The 20,072-nt window shown below is 41.2% G+C and overlaps 1 protein-coding gene across 3 annotated transcripts in view; it reads right to left on the reverse strand.

Moving 5' to 3' along the window:
• Positions 1-20,072, reverse strand: part of LOC308307341 (plakophilin-4-like) — a 122,835-nt gene that overhangs the window by 89,150 nt on the left and 13,613 nt on the right. The window lies entirely within an intron of this gene.

Below are 20,072 nucleotides of genomic sequence, written 5' to 3' on the forward strand. Positions count from 1 at the left end.
CCTAAAAGAAAAAAACATTAATAGTGGAAATATCTGATCTGCTATTTAAAAAAAATATATATAAGTCAATATTGCAAAGACATTTTTCTTCCTTTTTTTCCCCCTTTCCCCAACCCTCCCCCCCTGGTTTGCTATCCTTAATCACTCCTTGAAAAATAATAGAGATAATAATAAAAATAAATACAAAACAATAGATCAGCGTACACATTATACATGACACTATTAATTTTAAATGTCTGCAAATAATGTATAATGTCATGTATATGACAATTTTTATGTCTTATTAAAATATGTGTTTATTGAGGTTCTGTTAGCTTACATTTATACAAGTACAATGCGTGTCGAACCCGAGGATTATGCCAAACAATTGAGATTATCCAAAATATTTGTGATAAGGATTATGTATTGATTGTGAAAGACCTGCAACACTCAAAAAAACAACACACCCATCACACACGCACACTAGTGTGTGGGCATGCATGTGCAAACACAGTCCACAAATAAACATGCACTTGAGTCCCCCCCCCCCCCCCCCCACAAACACACACACACACACACACCACCACTCCATAATACACACAGAGCCAAGCGATACTGAGAATGGAGTTGTGGTCGCATGCCACCAACAGCACATAAACACACCCACGCATGCCATATGGCCAATTCAAGTTGTCTTGCATCAATATTTGAAGTCTGTGATGCCGTAGGTTAATTTCATATGGCCTCCGAGTGACAAATGAGTGATTGATTTGTGAATCGATGGCAATGTCACAAGGAACACCCACAACCAGGACCCCATTTGAACTTCCCCCGACTGACGTCCAAAATCAAAAGAAATCCCAATTCCAGGAATGCTGAATCTGCGCGCGTGTGTGAGAGAGAGAGAGAGAGAGAGAGAGAGAGAGAGAGAGAGAGAGAGAGAGAGAGAGAGAGTATGTGTGAGGCAGAGATTCCGTTAGCCGGTATTTACCGGCCATTGGCCGTTTAAATGTTTAATTGGCCGGTAATTAAAAAGTCCACCGGCCACCGTGGCCGGCTGGGAAAATGCCTCTATAGGCTATTTTATCATTTAATCTTATTATTCACATAATAATTTGGCTAAAGTAAAGCTACAACCATTAAAACCTATCATAATTTTAAAAGTGTATCATGTTCTGTGACATGACAGCGGAGCTCGCCGCTGCTGCTGCTTCATGCTGCGCTGTGCGCATTAGATCAGTCTATATTCGTCGTACGATGGTTACGTGCATTGAAAATATCAGAGCTTCAAGCTCACACCCCGTCGTAACGCGCGGCGCTGTGGGCTTGTACGTCTGCTATTTTAGATACGCACACGACGACCATACGGAGAAGCACACATCACAGCTGACAGTTCAGGCAGCTTGTAAAACAATCAGCGCTATACAGCGTGGGTTTAGTGTTATGATCCGAACAGAACTGGGGTTCTTCCGAGGTAATCTAGACCAAGCTGGACCCAGTAGACGATAATAAAAAAGGGACCCGAACTCTGTGGAATCACATGGATTATACAAGCACGCACATGACCTTCTGATTGCATGGATGTGATGCCATTGTGGTGGTCAAAGCAACAGAGGCAAGTCAACCTTCCTTGCGTCATCATAACATAACATTAACAAAACAAAACAAAGGTTGTATGTTTGCATATTAAGGTTTAAGGAGACGTGATGCCAAAATCATTCACTATTAACTTATTAATTTGTAGGGCACTGTGTGGCAGGGCGCGCAAACGGTTCGCTTGAGTTGCGCCCACTTTAGCCGATTCACTTTTTTTTTTTTTGGCAAGCGATACCTCTACATAAGTAGATAGTTAGGCTATTATTTTAACTCAGGAACAGATTGCAATTGCATCTGTGATAAAGAGGAAAGCTAACATAAAATGTAATTATTAGTTGGGTCACCATGCACATTGCACATTAGCTCTGGTCCATAGCGTTAGTGGAGTTCTCCTCCTTAAACCGCAATAGACGAAATTCCTGGCCGATTGCAGGAGGGAGGCCCCGCCCCCAAGTCGAAAGGGAACTTCCGGGTTCTCTCTGTCAGGCATGCATATAAACGTGTTGCCAAGTCAATTTATTTACCTAAACTATCTTGTTTTTTTGCTTATTTATATTGCAAGAGTTGGCTTGTTTGGCTTATTTCTCTCACAAATTTTGGCAACACTGCCCAGCGCTGCAGTAAAAGATTATGACAATGAACTGAAAGGGTTAAACCAACGGAGGTTTTTTTTTCCAGCTGTCAGCTAGATGGTGCGGTGCGGTCATGGTCTCTTGATATGCAAGCCACCGCTATCTTCGATGTTTTTATTCTATCTACACCAGTTAATAGTATTGATGACATCCTTAACATATCCTAAACTCAGCAAACTCCCCAGAGAAGCAGCACGACTCACAACAACAACAACAACAACAACAACAACAACAACAAGGTAAAACTCTCATGCTAGCTAATTAGCATTGTTAGCTACGATATTTTACTGTATGGTGACTACTACTCTTGTTACAACTAAGTAAAAGTTATTTTCACTTGTGACAACACAACATTGATTATAATTGAAATAAAAGCTCTTCGCTGTTGTGTTGTATCTGTGAATGCAATTGTTTTCTGTCTTTCAGACCTGTACTGTACGTCCATGCAGGACCAATGAAGCCAGATGTGAGGGTCGAGATCTCCTCATCATATTTATTGCAATAAAATATTTATACACACTTTTCTTTGACTTGTCCATGCCTTTTTTTTAACTGTTGAGGGTTTCAAATGTTGTACTGTATATTGTGTTATTGAGATAAGGAATGTTCCCAATGATGCTTTGAAGGAATGCTTTTAAACACTTGTCATTTTCAATTAATCCAGTTTGTTTTTGTATCTATTAAAGCCAAATGTATTCATTGTTTTGACGTGACAGTTTAGGATTTAATGATTAAATGAGCATTAAATATGAATGGATATTTATATTGCCTTGATTAGGATTAAATCGATGATTTACAGTGATATAGTGAAATGAACACAGCATAGGATGCACATAATAGGTGGGCTAATGTGTATTATGTCTATTCTGGAGTGGGTTGAGTTGTTGACAGGCCTATTTGTAAAAACATTAATGCATATCACACAACACAAGCCAACTGTGACTTCATGGTGACATCCCAGAAGAGTGGAGAATGGAGAAGATGACGTTTGACATGATCAACCAGCGTTCTGAAGGGAAAAGGTTTGCTAGCTAGAATCATACAACATTCGCTTCCATGAAATACTGATTAGGTTCAATGCTTGCTTTCAAATACACAAATCTGTTTATTTGTAGGCCTATATCAATTCAATTCAAAGGAGCTTTATTGGCATGAGAAGACATGTTTATATTGCCAAAGCAAGTGTCAAATAAAATAAAAACAGTTTAAAATGGCGAACATATAATATGACATGCAGTTGGAGGGAGTACAGCATTGTGTAAAAAGCTATGTCGCATTGTGACATTTTATATATATATACAGGGTATAAAGCTTTTGAAACAATTTAAATAGCGTTATTTTTTAAGAAGTTTGCATATGAAAAAAGGTAGTTTCATGACAGTACACTAGTACAAGGTCAACTAAAAGCATACGCCCAAGAAAGCCTATGGCATTGTTTCAATTGAGATCTCTTTTTTTTTCCTCCAACTCATAACATTGAATGACGGCAGAACGGGTGTGTATCGTCACAACTCATTTATTTATCAGCAGAGTGGATGCGTGTTGCCATTAAGTGACATTGTTAACATAAGTTACAAAGTAAAATTACAAAGTAAAACAATCCCGTCTCATTAGTTAAGAGGAGAATCAGATCAGATGAACGTAAACAGGAAATCGCGCTACGATCAAGCCCAAAAAAGGGCTTCCGGTCGGAAGTAGGGGGCGTGGCCAGGCATGTTGTCTATAGACCAGAGCTAATTGCACGTACAGTATCTCAGCTGCAAACACGTATGTGACGTTCATTATAATATATGGCCGATAAATTAATTGATTGGCCGGTAAAATATAATCCTGCCGGCCAAGGTGGCCGGCCCCAAAAATGCATAGCGGAAACCCTGGTGTGAGGGTGTGAGAGAGAAAGAGAGGGGGGAGAGAGAGAGAGAAAGACAGGGAGAGAGAGAGAGCGAGGGAGAGAGAGAATCAATACATGTACAAATGTTTTAGGTATGAGAGAGCAGGAAACAAGAGAGACAGGAATAATAGGACAGAGATAGAGAGAGAAAATGAGACAGTGAGGAAGAGAGAGAGAGAGAGAGAGAGATGGGAGAGAGGGGTTCAGCAAGCAAGGCCTCAGAGGAAAACATGTCAGCAGCCCGACGGAGGAGATAAGGTGCTCTCTCTCTCTCTCCGGTTCCTGGACGACAGGATTGAAATGAAAAAGGAAGAGGACAAATAGTTACAGCCTCATTATGTGTGTTGACAGGAAGAGTGTCGAGGGGAAGCGTCTGAAGGCGGATCCATATTTACTAGAAGGAGCGTGCTCGGGCAGATAGGGCAGCTAAAACCTCCTATGGGGTGCCTTGCCGTGCGCAGGGCTGCAGCTCAAGACACAACAGTCATTTGACTTTGGGGAAACAGGGATTTTTTCGCCACCACTTTTACTGCTTCCTTAGAATCCACCGCTGCTGTCACTTAAATGCCATGCACACAGAGATACATACCACAGCTCAATTTCTGCACATATACAGTATCTTGTAAAGACCTACAGTATAGAGGGCCAGCGTGTCAGTATCTGGGGGAATGGGGTGAAAGGGTAGCCTCAGCATTCCGTGGAAATGGTCTGTAGTACGAGGCGAGCTGCTAAATGTGCCATTAAATAACCATATGCTAATTTAACAAAATAGCCTTGCTTGCTGCCGGCATTATAACTCAACACTGCTTTCATGACTCTGTCCATTTTAATATCTCCAATTCATTATGGCAGCTTGCAGCTGACTGGAGGAGTCTACATAACTGCGCTGATTGCTGCAGAGCAATCTTGGCAGAGGAGTTATTTCTCAAAAAGAAACATATAGAATGGCATGTCGCCATGCACACACACACACACATTGACACACAAAGACACACTCTCTGGAAGACAGACACGCGCGTGTGTGCACACACACTCTCTACACACACACACACACACACACACACACACGATAAGAGAACCATTTAGCTCCGGCTGACAGCCAGTTTGGGAGGTAGCTGGTTTGTTTACAGTGAGGATAGACATAAAAGGCCCAGGCCAATAGTCTGAGGGGAAGATGAGCCAAGCCATGGAGATTGTGGGAGGTCCCCCAGACGCAGGCCCGAAACGTGACCCTGAAGTATTCTGGGACGCTGTCACCGCCGCAGCATGGGCATTTCAAGTTGTCTGAGCCGATCATGTGAGAGCCAGGGGTGTCGTTGTGGCAGAGACACATAGGGTTTTTATTACAAGTGGGCTGGTCACACTTACCACCTCTTACCTCCTTCACAGCGCCACAACGTGATCCACGCAATTCCATGTCTCAATCGAGATGAAAATAATGTAAGATGACACTTGAATGGGGAGAAATCAAAGTGCTGTTTGCATCGACGGAAACAACACATTATTTTCCAACAGATCAGAGCATTGACTGAGCTGCACTTCCTCCTCACCTGCTAAATCTTAAGACAATACAAACACAGAAGAAAACAACACAGACCAGACTGACAAGTTGCCAACCCAGTCAGGGTGGACACATCACTTCTGATATTCTACTAGAACAGAAGGAAATGTTAGACAAGCTTAACGCTGTCACCCTAATTCTGCTCCTAATTACCATAAATGAAGAATTAAATGGCCTTTGTTCATGCATGAATGCTCTTTTAATCCCTGCTTAAATGTTACCATTCACGTGACAATGGAACACACACAGCATTCACAAATACTGATTCCTCTTGTCTCTGCTCATCATACACAATGATGACTACATCAAAAAGTTATTTAGAATGCCTTCCACTCTAACAATGGAAGATATCATCTTTCCAGGTCATGAAACGTACCGCTGCAGCCTGACTTTGCCTATGGGAAACTGCAGGTTGTTCAGACCATATACGAAGTATAAGCACTGAAAAACCAATATGGAGAGAAGCCAAACCATATCTGAGCCCCATACCGCCAGCACCCAAAGGAAAATTGTGATTTGTATCCAAGCTTACCTCTGAAATTTCCCATCCTATCTGAGCAGGAATGACTTAACTCTGACAGGCTTGGGGTTTGAAGCAGCTCTAAGGTAGGAGTCAGGGGAATATTGCTACTAGCCAACTACCACAATCCAGTGACTGGCCCACAGGCACACACCAACCTATCTGGTTCTTCAAGATTGCTCCGCCTGTTTTCTTTCAAAAATATCCATCCATTCACCTCTCTGACAGTTAAAAGTATCAAGCCTCTCGTCGGTTTGAAACTGAAGTATATTATGTTCAATGGCATTTGAGGGCTGAAAGTCACGTGAGATGCAAAACAGGCAAGTGCAATCAGCACTGCTTTAAAGGGTATCATTAAGGTAATGCCTCAGGCCAATGCTAGGTGGTTCACAGGACGTCCCACAATGAGATCACTCTAGTCTAAACAAAGAGATAGACACGTGTCATTATGGCAATTATGGACATCTTTTCCCAGACTAAGCAGAAAACATTTACATATAAATCCATATGACATTGGTCTGGACTCTTGAGTATATAGCTTAATATTGTCAGCATGCTTTTATCCAAGTCAAAACCTAGTACAAAACACACCTCCCTCTGTGCTTTGATAATTCAATGACCTGCTCATCCTGGCAGGGTTATCCAATTCCTTACCCTTGAGGTAACAGGCCAAAAACACATTAAAAAAAACAAGGAGCCTCTTATCAGTCAACTATACTATATCTTAATCTCAGCCCAAGCCGAAGCAAAATCCCCTTTTTAAATCATTCAAGTCCTCAAGGTCTGCCAAGAAACAGCTCAGTCTGCCCCATCCTGACTTTAGTGGGTCACATGATCTGCTGATTCTGGTCTACTAACCTGGAAGACGGCCGCACCTTAAAGCCTCTTGCACAACTCCACAGGGATGACATCATGACTCCTACAAGGATATTCCTTGTTTCTCACCTGCTTTCCAAAAGAATTATAGAATGTGGCAAACTTTTGAAATATTTGATAAGTCTGTTTGTTGACATCCTAAGAAGTGTGTGGAGGATTGGTGTTTTCCTGCAGCATGTTAGTGGAGACTAGGGATGGGACGATAAGAGATATTATCGTTTATCGTGATAAAACACACTCACGATAATCGTATCATGGAGATTTAATTTATCGTGATATCGTCCTCCGTCATGCACTGGGATCAATTCACCTTTTATTTGCCGAGTTGCATATCCAGTACCATTTAAAACCTCTATTTGTAAAACATACTTATTGCGACGAAGGTCGAAGTATACCATGAGAAATGTCGTAGCTTGTCCGTCAGTACAGGAAGTGAGCTTGTCCGTCTTTCAGTCAGTACAGGGAGTGATGTCACGTGACATCACCTCATCAAAGATCAAACCCTGGATATCCATACTGTCACTGTGACATCACTTCCTGATGTCATCAATCCCAGGCCCTAACTGTCTGTCAGTCTTTTTTCACTCTCCACCAAATCTAAAAATAGACGATCTACAAGCTTGTAGATCGGCTATTTTTTTGGCAAATGTTCCGCCCCAGGATAATGGATCTTGGGGATATTTTGATTATTGCGATAATATCATAAATCGCGATTTCTTTGGTCACAATAATCGTGATATGAAATGTTCATATCGTCCCATCCCTACATGTCAGTTGAGACATCGGGGCCTCGACACCTTTACTGTCCCAGATAGCTGCTTGAATCTCCTGCACAGACACACACATTAATACATCAGGTCTCTGATCGCTTCGACAATCACTCAAGCATCATGCCATCCTCTCCAGGAAGAGGGAGAAGACCTCAAGCACCGGCACTCTGATGGACGCGTATAATTTAACTAGGCTCACATAAATATTCATTTCTTATCCCATACTACTACTCACAATGCTGGAAGCCACAGTCCCTTGGCTTGACTAAATGCAGTATATCATTTGCCAAGCTTGCGCAGACCCCCCCAAAAGAAGGTCTGTACACTGATATCACAGCAATTTTCGGCATTTATCATTCTATTCTCACTTTGACGTGAGCTTACCCAACGCTGAGATCTGACATCAGGTCTATTTTTATAGTAGACCTGCCCATTAAGTCAGTGGTTCTTAACCTTTTCAGGCCGTGACCCCAAAAATAATCTTATTTTAACTGGGGACCCCCCCCCCCCCACCCTGACTGGCAATAAGAGTTGAGGCATTACATTTTGTATAACACGGTTCTATTGTGAAAATAGCAGATCTACATGCTCACAACGCCACAATTTCTGCCTCTAATATTTGTTTAATTTGAAAAAGTCATTTTAGAGGTATTAAAAAGTCCTTAAATTGTCACTTTAGAAATGTGCAGGTACCCTCTATACAATTAAACTTTATGTTGAATGTTTGTTTACTGTTGAGTGAGAAAACAATGGTGCACATTAACTTAATCACCTGGGGACACCCCAAAATAATTTGGGGAGCCTCTGGGGGTCCCGACCCACAGGTTGAGAACCACTGCAGTAAGGGCTCAATATGCAAATAAATAGACCTGTGTGTGTGTGTGAGGCCACTGATATGATTGGAGGAGTAACTTTCCACTGGAGAATGTGGTCTCTCTCATTGGTTTCGCATACTTTTATGACCAAACTCTGAAACAAGGGCATGCCATTTAAATGAAGATCAGTTCAACAGTGCCGCTGACACGCGTCCATTCTTGCGCCATGATTGACAGGAGGATACGACCGTATTTTAAATCACGAGTGAGCCCCGTCGCGACATGATTCTACGCTGGTGTGGTGGTGTATGCACGCACTCCCATGATAAATGATTCTACGTTGGTGTAGTGGTGTATGCATGCACTCCCATGATAAATGAGGGCCACTGTCTGTCCGTCAGCAGCAGGGAGGATCATGAGAGGAAAACCCTTCATGTCACCTAAAGACCCATTTGTGGGTCACGGCCCTCACGGGCCAGTTTTTAAGGGTCACTCACGACTCGAATAAAACATTCAAATGCCATTTTCTTTTCCTACATTTAAAAAATATATATACATTTAAAATATATTTTTGCCAGACCCATGAAATGGGTAGGCCTACATAAGCAAATGTCGGTCCGGGTTTTCTATATAAAGGGTATATATGATGATGACATGATGATGACATGCCTACAAAAGGCATGATGTCATAAATGATGATGACAGACAGGGGGTCTGGCACAACCAGGTTGACCTGGTCTAGTTTAAATATATATACATTTTAAAAAACAAAAACAAACAAATCTAAGAAATTCCATGAATATAAAAAAAAAAGTATAAAATTAAGAAGTAGTGTTACAAGCTCACAGCACAATGTGTGCTTGTAGACCTGCTATTTTCACTAGTTGGGTTGTGGGCAAATGTCTAATCTCTTTCGGGTTTCGACCTGAAAGGTCTGGGAACCACTGATCTAAATTAACCTGGTCATTTGACATTTAACACAGACAAATGGGGGGAAAAACACAAGCAGAGAAATAATTACAGTTCCCTGAATTTGAGAGGCAGGGGAGTCTCAGAGCTGCACTGACTCCTCAATGACTAGGACATCTACAGCACAAGCACAAACAAATTCACAAGCTGCTTTTATCAAGCACTCCCTCTATGCCTTGTAGCAATAACCAATACCACACATACTAGTCAAATGTGTCATCAAATTCCCCTCACTCTGGTGGCGACTATATCATTTATTATTGCTGATTATTCATGTAAATTCAAATGATAGTTTGAAGCTCCACATTTGGAGTATAACATCATGCGACAGCAGCATGTCAGTCACACCCCTTCCATAAGAAGGTGAAGGTACAGCATGTAAGCAACACTGTGCAGAACAGTCTCATTTTCAGTATGACAGATTTTAATAATAAGTAATTATATTTATATGAAATTATATTATAGTAAAGTCATTAAAGTCAAGACATTTTCACCCCAACAAACCCTCCCCCACTGTTGTCATCATCAAAGGTAAAATAAACATAAATACATATAATTTTACTCCAAGTCACATAAACATAGATGATAATTGTAATAGAATCCTGTAGTGTGTGATCAGTGATGCCTCGTTGTTTTAAAATCTTATAGTCTGTGTGCGTGTTTAAGATAATCTTAAACATGGACACTACAGTATTCTCCTGTATTGTGATGCTATCATGCTACCAGATAACTAAATCGTTTATAATGTCCTATAGTGTGTGTCCAGCTTAAAGGACAACTTTAGATTTTTACAATGAGGGTTCATATTTTATCATTAGAGAAAAGAAAAAATGAGTGTTAAAATGTTTTAATTTACTTCTTTCTATCATTTTAGTGATTTTAACAATTTTGATTTGCATGCACGCCCCTAGGTTGGGGGCATGCATGCAAGTGGCTAAACATGTATTTTTAGACACAATAAGCCCATTTCCAAGATGTACCGCAATCTTTTATGGGCAGGTGTGATTTATAGGGGCTGGTGTAAATAGTAACAAAGAAATTGCCAGCTTATTGTGCCTAAAAAGACAAGCCACTTGTACGCATGCCCCCAACCACTGAAATCAAAATACTAAAATCGCTGAAACAATAGAAAGCAGTAAATGAAAACATTTTAACACTCATCTTTTCTTTTCTCTAATTACAATCTAAAATATGAACCCTTGTTGTAAAAAAAGCAAAGTTGTCCTTTAATCCAACTGAACAATCTCCAATGGATATCCATGACCTGGTAAAGTTCCTATACAGTTTACAGTTTAGGCATTTAGCAGAAACTTTTATCCAAAGCAATTTACAATAAGCATGTAATACACATCACTATAATAAGCAAGAGAAAATGTCAGTACATTAACAACAATATAACAAATGCATAGGAATATCAATCTAGAAAAAAACTATACTATATGAAGGCTTCATAAGGGGGAGCAGTGTCCCATTACCAAGCTCCAGTGGCCACTGCAGCAAAGTACCACAAGATCCACAATGTTTAATTGCCTTTTTCAAAGAGCATATTGACTTTGTCAAATAAAAGTGATATTTGTGGTCTACTAGTATACTTTTTCAGACTTCACAAGACAAAATCAATACCATATTGTAGCCCAATAAACAAACCATTGAAAAAGATATAGAGAGAGAATTAGGCCTAGATGTGCACCAACTGAACTCACAGTATTCATGACAGACACATTATATTTCTTCGAGACTCCATGCCCCCAACACATTCTATAATCCTGTACCACTACCTGTGTGTGTATGTGTGGTTGTCTCTAACGTGATGGATTTGCTAACAGCAACACAAAAGGCTATTAATAGATCCGTAAATGTTTGACTTTCGGCTACTCCAGACAGCTGAAAATCCCTCACTCAGACTGAGCAATACAACAGCTAAGGAATGTCTCCTAGACAGATTTGGAATGGCTCATACACACACACACACGCGCACGCACGGACGCACGCACGCACGCAAAGTAAATAAAAAGGACAAATACCTCTTGTTTTGATGACAGTGGATCACTGTGTGAGAAATATATTTTGGTATAGATTTGGAGACAATAACCTAAGAGTCCACTCACTAATTCAACAACAGAATGTATACCAATTTCACCCCACCGTTAGCCCCATGCCTACTGCACACCTTGAACCGTATCCCAGAAAACTGTTGCAAAACATCAGGGCTGATCTGAGCATGTGTGCACACACCGGGAAGGGCTTGGCCTTAAGGAAAGGCAGGAAACACTTAACACTACGGAACAGCCTGTGCAATACACACACACACACACCTTACGCATACTCAAATTATTGTACTTTGTCATAGTGGAGATATTTATTCTCCAAGGACACAAAGAAGATGACTGACATTCCATGAGCAACTTCCCGCGGTGGTAATCACACACCCTCATCATCATTCACCACAAGACTACGGGGTAGGGTGGGGAATGACGCAAGAGCAAGATGACCGCCGTGTGAATACGGACAAAAAGGGCCTGAGTGTTTAATCCCTTCCCATCTAGTCAGAGCTTCATCATGTCAGATGGAGTCGTAACTTCGGAATCACAGGATAATGCCTCTCCACATGCGATCCCAATAACAACAACTTGCCGAAAAATGAGCGCTCCAATTATCTCTGGGAAAGTGAATGCAACTAGCTCAATCTTTGCAGTACAACTCACAAAACTCAACAGAGATACACCACATGTAACTTTAGAGTGCATGCACCACCCATGCCGATAGAGTTGACTGAATAAAAGTATGGTTAGAAAAGAAATGTCATCGTTGCTTTGGAAAGTTCTTTATTCAAACCTTAGGCAGTATGAATTCAATTTAATCAACGCTGACCTCTATTCTGTCATGGGGCGCTGCAAGTGCCGGCTTTCATTTCTCTCCATTGCACTTGCAGGCCATATCTAGTGGTTACTGTATCAGTATTACAGTACACAAATTGTAGGAAGCACTGCACACTCCAAACCTGCAAAAAGAAGCACTGTGATGATCGGAATGGGGGAAATCAAATGATGTTAAGAGGCTGATTTGCATAACAATTGGCCTGCTATCGGCATAGTGCTCTTGCTCCTACAATGTGAGGTGTCTTGAGCAGTGAATAACTGTCTGAGCGCACTCAGCACCTGCTTCCTCGTCTTGGGACTGATTAAAGCTGCAGATTAACTGCCCCCCAATGAATGATCTATCATGTAGCCTAGAACGGAATTAGCTTAGCTTAGCTGACAACTGACTCATCAATAGGGCATTATTGTAGGTTCATTGTGGTGAACAGGAAGGGGGTGACAGTTTCAACTAAGCATTGATGTCTGTACACCTCTCTCTTGCAGATATTCATGGGCCTCATTCAAGTGTATCAGTGAATGTGCAGAGATTAAGGGCTGATGCATAAACCACTTTTAGAGTTTAATTCGGTTCGCTTTAAAAGTGGAGTATGCATTGGTCCTTCCTTACAATGTTGTGTGTGGTTGTGAGAGATTATTAATACGATCACGTCACTGCTCCATCAATCTTGTTCATGTCTAATTGCACTATGTCATTCGTATTGACAGACTGGCCGAGAGACATGGCTAAGCAACCAGTTGTGCCCATCAGTTATTGTTCCTCTGCTCCAAACCATGAGAAATTGACATGTAGTGTTCTCAGAGTACTGACAGAGGGAGCCTCAGGAGCCCTTTCTATGTTTCTGTCAGGATACTCCCATAATAAATGTTCTTGAGTGGTTATATTATTATCATAATCATGTTCCATCATCGTAGAAGATCCTTAGAAAGTAAAGTTGCAGAGAGTGAGAACCCCAATAGTCGGTCCACACTCTACATTTAAATCCTCAGATAAATCTGTTCAATAAATGTACAGAAAATGTCAAATGTAGATTTGTAGTCAGATTTGACCACTGACAGGGTCAAATCTGACTTTCCTCCAAATCTGAAAATAAGCATTATGGCTTTTACTAACTATGCTAGAAGTTTCATGCTTTTTTTTAAATAGAGTGCACAATTTGCTGCATTAGAAGGACTGGGAGGGCTTTTTGAAGAGTGTCCAAAGGCATGTTTTCACTACAGTTCCGGAATTTTTCCTGCAAAATAATTAGCATAATGATTTTCAACTTGCCGGGAGTTTAGTTTTTTGGGTGTTTTCACATAAGCAAAAATGCTGGCATAGCCATAAAATACCTCGTTTTCACTAAACCGTTGTCGCGGTGTTGTCCGTTGTCCGTGTCCGTGTTGCCAGACTTTGCGAGAGAACTAAGCAACCAGGTGTACGAAAATAATCCCCAAAAAGTGATATTATCTAGGCCACACGAGCACTTTAAAACTACCCGCATCGCCACATCAGCTAATTGAAAATTACCGATCTACAAGCTCACAACAAATAAAACGAAACCAGCAACTATCATATACAAACAACTTTACGGAAATGAAGCCCAGAGTCGCTTATAATTAGCAGACATGGCAACACTTGCACTGAAAGACCTGAAAAAAAAATGAAAAAAATAAACACTCTCCTCAGTTCGTTGCGTTCACTGCGGTGGCATCGGTGCCTGTCCCGTCTCTTCTCTCTCTCACTCTGAACGCTACAAATGGATTTACTAAAACAAAATATTCTTCATGCTCAGCAACAACAACACATAAGGTCCGTTCAGAAAGGATCTCATCTAATGCAACGTGTTGCACCTGTGGGCTTTAGATTAGCTGTGGTCTGTGGACTCGCTCGGTGCTCAAAAGACTTTTAGGCTAATCATCACACGACAACGACGATAAACTAATGATGCACCTTTTGTTGAGAACAGCTTCTTTCTTTCAGAACCTCTCCAGTCCCTCCGCAGATAGCGGAGGAAGAGGTTCCAAAAGGAGCTGCCGTTAAGAAATCGTTGCACTTTTGCAGGCAGCCAGCCATGGTCACAATGCGACTCTCACTCTACTCTTTATAGCCTAAATAATTATCCCTAATGCAAGGTGAAGCTGTATTATATTTCGACTGTAGGCCTATATCCCATTCACATTCTGATCGTTTTCAATCCCAAATACAATGCTTTAACTGTTATCATTGGCTCCTTACGCACCTGCTTGTCAAAAAACCGTCAAAAATAACGGTATGCGTTTTCACAGAAGGGAAATTTGTATTCTAACGGTACTTTAGCCAAAAATTACTAGGTATTTTCCCGTCAAATTTCGGCCTCCAAAACTCCCGGAATACAAAATAAGTGGCCGTTTTCACATGGCGTGAATTTCAAAATTGCCGTCATTTTTGACAAGACTTCCAGAAGTTTTGCTCAGTGAAAACGGGGCTCAAGTGGCCAATGATCAGATGTAACCTCTAACCCATTGGCCCAAACCCGAAGGAAGGGGAGTAGGAGGGGAATATGCTGGGTGAGCAACTTTCATTGAAATGAATGAGCAGGGATTTTCAGTGCACACTCCAGATAATATATAGCTCTAATAGTCTGAGTTGTGCCCTGCAGCGAACCTGTTATTAGTGAATGCCAGTATTAACAATACCATATTTTATTGTAAAACTATTATTGTTTTGGAAATATGCAGAGTGCAAGAAACTATGACTTTTCTTGCACTAGCCTATTCTGGATCTTAATCAATAGGTATAATGAAAATAGGGACCAGATTGTAAATAACAGTTGATAGTGTAAATATCAACTGTTATTGTTAATTACTATTGTCTTGCATAGACACATGCAGAGTTTGTCCCCTCTCCTAATTTGTAAAATGCACAGTGAAACAAAATTAATTTAAAATGGTGTGACAGTAGGATTCTTTGATGATACAATTATGCCTTGAAAATATACTATATTGTATCTCACTGGGAGCTTTCAACCACAGTATAGCATTGCAAGTTAGTTTTAGTTTCTAGCTCTGGGGTAAAATTATTCATAAAGAACAATGGACTGTTCCCCCACCATGAGAATAACTTGTTTGAGCTCTTAAATCCAGTGGTATTTACCTTTGCTTTGAGCTGAAGTGACCTTGGGTAAATAAAAGAGCATTACTCAAACGAGATGAAGAAAACTGCAGCAGTGAAGAATTGTGGATTAGCTGGCATAAGAGGGAGATGGATAAACACATGCCAGGCCACATCTTTCAGGGCGGCTCATTTGCAGAGCCAGTCTGACCTCCATGGGACCCGACGCAACATTATCCTATCTAAAGGCCGATGCATACTCCACTTTTAGAGCCGAATTTAAATCGGTACAGTTCGGGGTGTCACAACATCTCGGCAGCACCGAACAGCCTACTTTATGATGGTACCCTCCACCCCCGAACCTCTGAATGACGTCATATTGTAGTTTGGACAGAGCCGAACCGATTTAAACTTGGCTCTAAAAGTGAAGTATGCATCGTGAGCCATGTAAACCATTGCTTATGGCCCATTCAAACTGGCTCCCCCAGATTTCCTTTTATATATATTTTTTAATATAAAAATAGTAATAATATGGCTTGGATGAATACTTGATACTTTATTTATTAAGTAGCCGTGTAATAAGCGGAATAACAGCACGCTGGTCGTTGTTTTATCATCCTGTCGGGGGTTCTTTTTCAACAACGACCAGTGCGCTGTCAATTATCCCTTACATAATGCATTAGGTGGATTGTTTTATGCAAGTTATCTTTTCATTGTGACCTCACAGTACACCAAAGAGTCACATAACTGTTATGTGCGCCTTTGAGGAGTCCACATCATCTTTGTGGTCACATGATCATGATGTACAGGTATTTCAGGTCTTTCACATGCCCTTCTGAATTACTACGATGGGATTGGCGTCCAAGTTCCTACGTCAAAATAAATGCAGTGTCCGATTGCGATGACACACAGCCAGTAGAACTAACCGCGACCCCCAAACTTTCAAATCATGGAGCTGCTTTAACAGCTCGCTTCATGTTTTGGCCTATACAGTACCTGTACCTCTTGAACTATTATAAGTCCTACACGTTTCCTTCAAAACACACTTTTTGCATCTACTCACACAAATGGGTACATATTATATAGAGATAATATAAGACCACTCATTCATTGGACAGTTGAACCATGTGCTGCTCTACTTCCAAATGATGAGGACTGCTGCTGATAACAGCATTAAAAGCCTTTTAACAAGAGCCACGGTGCTGTGCATGAAGCAAATTCCTTCTGGAATGAAATGGTGTTCCAAGCCAGACCATCATCACGGCCTGGTTATGTTGAAGTAAACATCCACACAACTCTGTTGGCTTATTAGCGCCACAAAGCTGACTTCCGTACTCATCGTTCTCAACAAAGTGAGCAGCAAAACAACAGCTGCTATGTGTTGATATATCTGATATATAACATCAATATAATAATTTGGTGTCTGATACTGGATGCTGTAAATAAATCACAGTGAAACAAAGAAATAAAGAGAACTACGGTATACATCTCTCAGTGCAAGATCTCTATAATTGCCAGGGTCTGGGTTTGTCATGTGGGACTCCAGGTAAATACCTTTACCACTGGACTGTTGACAACTAAATTAATTCTAAAACGGAGGCATATTTAGCACTAGTAGTCCATAAAACAGAGAGGGAAGCCAACAACTTCATATCAAAACTAGAAGCAGTGCTCTTCCGAGCACAGGTCTCCACCAGGTCAGGCATGTAATGTGTTTTACATAAGTCGGCCTCCTGATGGCGCTATAAAAGGCTGATGTAAAAAATGCAGGGAAAAGGTTTTACCTTTGACACTAATCGGTGGAGTTATAGGTGAAAACATGAATCGGCCTGTTATAGCGCCACCATGAGGCTGATTTGATTTTTCTTAAGTGGCATTTATTCCTCTGCCTATTGGGAATGTGCATGCACAATTTCACCAAAATCGCACACTGCGTTCAGGATTTCAGGCATTTTATTCAAAACTGACCAATCCTGCAAACTTTGAAAGCCAGTTTTAGCCAATCAGGATGGAATATGGAAAATCTGACACATCCATGTCGATCACATGACTGTAGAGATACTGTCTACTGATTTACGTGATTTTTGGACAAAATCTGTAGGAGTACTGGCAAAAGTTAGTTTTGCAAAAGTCGGCCTCCTGGTGGCGCTAGAACAGGCCCATGTGAAATATTTGGGGCAGAGGTTCTGAATTGGTGTCGAGGGAGTGTGTGTGCAGTTTGGCAGCGACCGGGCCAACGGCGCCGGAGATTAGCTGGTAACGGACAAACGGACGGACGGACGGACGGACGCACGCACGCACGCACGGACGGACGGGAAAACATACTCTCCCTCAGCCTTCGGCTGGTGGAGACAATAACTATAACTAGTATAACTAGCTTCCCTACTCTGGGGTGAAACTTCAGAGAAAATAACAGATCTACACGTTGTGAGCTTGTAGATCTATTTTCAGCAAAGAGATGGTGTAGAGTTCAGAGGGTCACGGATAAAGACCTGGGGGACTTAGGCAAACAGAATATGTAGGGTTTAAGTGGATAACAATGCAAAATACGAGACCGCATTTGACCATAGGAGAGAGAGAGATTATAACCCTAGTAAATTAAACATTTCAATGAAAATTCCTGTGCTTCAACAAACAGGGCAGTGAGGGCACCAACATGCAAGAGCCATGATGCAGAAAGGCAGAGGGAAATGAGTTCCTGAATAAAATGTCAAACTATCCAAGCAGCTCCGGCTGGCCTTTTGAAACAATGCTTTAGGTGAGGTCACAATAGATTGTACTGGATATCCAAAGGTTCATTCATTAATTAGCATAGTTTAAGAGAAAACCTTGCACTGCAGGAAACCGCTGGCTCAGGATCTCTTGACAGACTTATGAAAAGACCATTTCCTTCCCACTGCAAAGCCAATGTTGGGTTGTTGTTGGAAGCTATGGGAGATCTATCAAAAGGAGCTTAAATTGAAAAGATAAATCATGGCCAACAGGTTAGTAAAATAAATTTCCCCTTAGTGGTAGTCTGTAATATGATTCATGGAGGGCATGCATGGCTTTACCGCGCTGCAGTACTATGAATGGGTTTCATTTGAGGCACTCGCTAGGGATTTATGGCCTTAAGGCGCTACAGACCACAAAGTGTAGGGTGCCATTGCGTTCATCACACTAGATCCTGATGCTTTCAGGTGTCCTTTCTCATATTCCAGGCCAGCTATGGCCTGACAAAAATGGGACTTCTTATTCAATAAACCACTTGAGAGAAACTGAATGGACTTGTATTGCTCAATGTGTCAAGTACAAGCAATATTCTTGCAGAATCTCACAAGTTGATTTCAGCTACGACACATCAGTAACTCTTAAACACAGAACAACACCTGGCTGGGAGTGAATCTCCATCCAAATAGAAATGTGTTTGGCACCAACCATGCAAGGCTACATTCAAGAGAGGTACTTCTGCTGCCCATTTCAAAAAGGTGAAAGAAATGGACCCTTTAAATGGGCTGGCTGGGCTTGATATTATATTAGCTGTTAGCATAGCGGTCATAGCTGAGTTACAGACTTGCCAAATGTCAAGTCCACAGACTTCAGACTTAACACAGAGAGGGAGTAATTGCTGGTTATTCTGGGATATTTTTCTGCTCCATGGGTAAGGTCTGCTAACTAAGCTTTGCACGAGAACAGCTTGAATTGCAGTGGAAATTAAAAAGGACCATAGGCATAGCAGGTTAACTTGTCATTGTCTAGTATTCACACCTTCGGCCATAAATCGAACATAGACCATTTTCTCGTTAATGACTTTCAAAGAAAATTGTTATTTTAGTTACCAAAACTTGAAATATTCAATGTTGGCCAAACCTAGCCTATTTGTGCAAAGTCATTGTAAAGTTATCAACAATCTCTTCTCCAGGGACAACTTTGATCTTGACTTTTCAAATTAGTCAGCACTTTTGAAATGCATTAAAATACCCTATATCCAAACAGGAGGTCATAGAAAATGCTACTTTAAATGCCATGCACCAAAGTGAATCTAACATCATAACAGACTTTTAAATTATTTTGACATTTAAAGAGTGAATCTGCTGCTCCTCTACAGAGTTTTATGGAAGCAGGTGAGGAACAGAAATTCTGCAGGTCGCCTCAAGTTTCAGATGTAGTCTGGGAACAGGCGTTAACCCCCTGACATCAGCCTGCATAGTCAGTAGAAGAAAGGGGGTTGACATAGGGGAGATGCCTTCACCTTTGACTAAATTCAGCAGTCAAGCGTACACTCAAACACTACTTTGGGATGACACCCGATCCCACAAGTATGATATTAGAGCCTGACAGAACCTAAACCAAGAGCCCACAGCATGAGTATGTGTCTGTGATTTATATGACTCCATCGGTTGTAGAGCACTCATTTTGAAGGACAGCTTCCTGTGAAGGACTCGGCATCTTAAAAAGGCACATGTGAAAAATGTGGTGTTAACAGTCTAAGTACTCACCCTGGCCCCAGCACAGTAGCCATTTCTTACAGCAGC

This window comes from Nannobrachium achirus, assembly GCF_963921795.1.
Source record: "Nannobrachium achirus genome assembly, chromosome: 22".
In the NCBI taxonomy this organism is placed as follows: domain Eukaryota; kingdom Metazoa; phylum Chordata; class Actinopteri; order Myctophiformes; family Myctophidae; genus Nannobrachium; species Nannobrachium achirus.